The 3906-nt window shown below is 42.7% G+C and overlaps 1 long non-coding RNA gene across 1 annotated transcript; it reads right to left on the bottom strand.

Moving 5' to 3' along the window:
- Window positions 1–393: 393 nt before the first annotated feature.
- On the bottom strand, window positions 394–3078 carry LOC122465028. The gene is made up of 2 exons (XR_006289549.1): window positions 2926–3078; window positions 394–1555 (listed from the first exon to the last, which is right to left on the bottom strand). It is a non-coding gene; the product is annotated as an uncharacterized LOC122465028 (long non-coding RNA).
- Window positions 3079–3906: the final 828 nt, after the last annotated feature.

Below are 3906 nucleotides of genomic sequence, written 5' to 3'. Positions count from 1 at the left end.
CTGCGCTGCTCCTGGTGAAAGCGCTGCCTTGAGAGCTGGGTGGCCAGAGAGTGGCAGCTACTGGCCGGGAGCCCAGAGGTGCTAGGGCTTTGAACTGCCAAGCCTAGAGGTGCTGGGCTCAGTCCTAGCAAGCCCCGGCATAAATTAAGCACCGTTTTCTTGTTAAAGTGAAGAGAGGGCCAACACGGAAGAGAAGGGAGAGAGCAGAGAGTGTTTAAGGATTGTCTATGATTTCCCATTGTATTACACCTTGGTCTAGGCAAGTTTTCTCACTATCCTTGTTTAATATTTCTACCCTTATTCTGAGTCTCTCTCTCTCTCCTCCTAGTCTCCCTTTGTGAGGGAAGGAGATTTATATCCAAAGAAAATAGGAGACATGAGTTATGGTGTATGAGAAATAAAATTATTTTATTAGAAAAAACAATAGTCGAGCATTAGTTTTTACTTTTTTCTTTTCTGGCTAACACTTGATCTACTTTAAATTGAAGTTAACTGAAGTCCCATTGAAGATGACCTGACTGGTATTGTTATTGTAGTACAAGGTCAATGTTTATATTTATGGCTGAGTGATGAGAAAGAATGGCTGCATTTGAGAACCTGAGCTTTCTATTTTACTTGTGTACTGATACAGAAATAACAAATAAATCTGAAGTGATAAAGTCAGCAGCTCCATTGTTTTTAACAACATCCACTCCGTCACACCTCACTAACTTATTTCAGTATCCAATTTTTTAGTATTTTAGGGAACCTTCCATTTCTAATGGCTTAAGCATCACAAGATTATAAAAATAATAGATTTGTGAGTTTTATTTGCCTTCTGGTTCTTGCACTTTAGGGCTCATGTTTTTAAGATTTTTCTCCACCACCATGAGGGCCACAAACATTTTATTTCACTGAAAGCAGAGATTCTCACATTCGTGACTCTAGCAACTGGGATTTGAAGAAAAATACCAACATTGCAAGACTTGTGATAAAATCATGAGGATCAGCAACACTGCAAGACCAGTGAACCATTCCTATTTCATACTGGATTCAGTCTAGTTTTTTAAACCTTGTTTCTCCATGCAAATGCCTTATTTATATAGTCAAAATGAGAGGATAATGTCTAGCAAAAAGCTGTGCTCCTTGAAGCAAGTGTCTCTGTCCTGGTGAATGTGATCAGTATTTTGAAAATCTGGGCCCTTCTGACAAGAATCCTATCAGATGCAGGTAGCCAGTGATTTAAAACTAACACCTGACTTAAAAAAAAAAAAAGTTGGCAATTGTAAATTGGCAGAGCGAACCCACAGGACCATTAAATGTTCCTCCCTGAGGTTTTATTCTCGAGACATAGAGCCCCATAGTGATTAACATGTGGAAATATTCACAACAAATAGTTTTCCAAATAAGTCAGGCTGCTCCATTTCTTCTTCCCCTTATCTTCTTTCATCCAGCTGCTTCCACTCCCCTCCTGCTCCTGACAGGGGTTGAACTCTTTGCCTTGTACACGCTCCTCTTCTGGCAGCAGCTCCCAATCATCTCTCTCAGCAGAGGTCAACTCCAGTTCTGCTCTTTGCTGTGAACAAAAGAGACGTAGCTGAAGAGGCCAAAGCAGTTGCTGCCACAGGCGCTGACTTTCCAAAGTGCCAGGGGGTGCTTGACCCCTGGCCCCACCCCACCTCTTCCTGCCCACACTTCGCTCCCACCCTGGTTCTTTCCGCCCAGTTCTGCCCCCTCCCCCAAACGTGCTGTGTCCTCGCCCCCAGAGCCTCCTGCCTGCACACCACAAAACAGCTGATCGCAGTGGGCAGGAGGCACTGGAGGGGTGGGGGAAAATGATTGGTGAGTGCTGAGCAGCCACTGGCAGCCCCCCTTTTTTTCTCTGTGGGTGCTCCAGCCCCGGAGCACCCATGGAGTCGGATCCTATGGTTGCTGCTGCCGAGAGAGGCAAAGGAGCCTAGGAAGAGCACCAAGGAGAGAAATAGCTCCGTTTAGAAAAGTTACCTCCTATAGCCATATAGTCCATGATAGCTGGAAGGCTGCAGCTATGAGACAGTCACATGAACAAGAAAACAAGCTGGTTTAACAGAACCAGAAACTTCCCAGTTTAGGGTACAACATAGTCCTCACAGGTGCTGGAACGAGGGGTGCTGCCACACCTTCCTGGCTTGAAATGGTTTCCATCATATAGAAAGTTTACAGTTGGGTTCAATGGCTCTTAGCACCCCCACTATAAAAATTGTTCCAGCACCCCTGATAGTCCTATGATCATGTGACACTCAAGCCCAGGGGTAATCAATTATTTTTTGTCAAGGTCCAAATTTCTTGGTCAAGGTTTAGACTCCAGAGAAACATTTTTCACACTGCAAGTGTGAAACAAATTCATACAATGCTGTGCATTAGTAACATACTTCATACTTATATTTTTAGTGCATCAAATGAAAAATCAAATCAAATCACTGTATAACCTAAAAATAACCTCAAAGAAAGATGTAATAAATTACTTCTGAGACTTTGAGAAAGTACATGGATAAAATGTCAAATAGATGCAAATATTAGCATTAAAATACTTCCAGATAACTGTTTTAAGTTTTGAATTTGTTTTGAATTTACAAAGAGTATTAACTTTGGTTTTGTCAAATAAAATTATTGTAGGCATATATGTAGCTAGATAGACATATTTGAAACTTTCAAGCCTTTTGTGGCTTATTTAATATTAGTATCAGAGTTTGAAAGAAAATACTTAGTACACACAAACTCTCTTAGCTTTATGATTATAGTCTTTTCAGTAAGAAACACCCCCCCCCCCACACACATGTATTAACCAAAAGTAACAGGTATTTAACATAATTATTCATGATAAAGCTGTAGCATCACTACTGAAAATGTAATTTTATATGGCAATACAGATGTAAAATAAAATATGTGAATAATTACAATACTCACTATCAGTAGGAGAAATGACAGGTCCTCCACTGGACAAGGGCCTTGAAGTTTGGAGTGACTTCAGTCAAGGCAAGATGGACGCAGTTGTTCAGATGATTATCAGTCAAGGCAGAGTGATTTTGCAATTTAATGTTGTTCACTGTTGAGAATGCTGACTCATAGAATCATAGAATATCAGGGTTAGAAGGGACCTCAGGAGGTCATCTAGTCCAACCCCCTGCTCAAAGCAGGACCAATCCCCAATCAAATCATCCCAGCCAAGGCTTTGTCAAGCCTGACCTTAAAAACTTCCAAGGAAGGAGATTCTACCACCTCCCTAGGTAACACATTCCAGTGTTTCACCACCCTCTTAGTGAAAAAGTTTTTCCTAATATCCAACCTAAACCTCCCCCACTGCAACTTGAGACCATTACTCCTTGTCCTGTCCTCTTCTACCACTGAGAATAGTCTAGAACCATCCTCTCTGGAACCACCTCTCAGGTAGTTGAAAGCAGCTATCAAATCCCCCCTCATTCTTCTCTTCCGCAGACTAAACAATCCCAGTTCCCTCAGCCTCTCCTCATAAGTCATGTGTTCCAGACCCCTAATCATTTTTGTTGCCCTTCGCTGGACTCTCTCCAATTTATCCACGTCCTTCTTGTAGTGTGGGGCCCAAAACTGGACACAGTACTCCAGATGAGGCCTCACCAATGCCGAATAGAGGGGAACGATCACGTCCCTCGATCTGCTCGCTATGCCCCTACTTATACATCCCAAAATGCCATTGGCCTTCTTGGCAACAAGGGCACACTGCTGACTCATATCCAGCTTCTCGTCCACTGTAACCCCTAGGTCCTTTTCCGCAGAACTGCTGCCTAGCCATTCGGTCCCTAGTCTGTAGCTGTGCATTGGGTTCTTCCGTCCTAAGTGCAGGACCCTGCACTTATCCTTATTGAACCGCATCAGGTTTCTTTTGGCCCAATCCTCCAATTTGTCTAGGTC

Source organism: Chelonia mydas, chromosome 3 (assembly GCF_015237465.2).
Source record: "Chelonia mydas isolate rCheMyd1 chromosome 3, rCheMyd1.pri.v2, whole genome shotgun sequence".
Taxonomy (NCBI): Eukaryota; Metazoa; Chordata; order Testudines; family Cheloniidae; genus Chelonia; species Chelonia mydas.
Note: the sequence above shows the minus strand (reverse complement) of the source record. Positions and strands in the feature narration are given on the sequence as shown.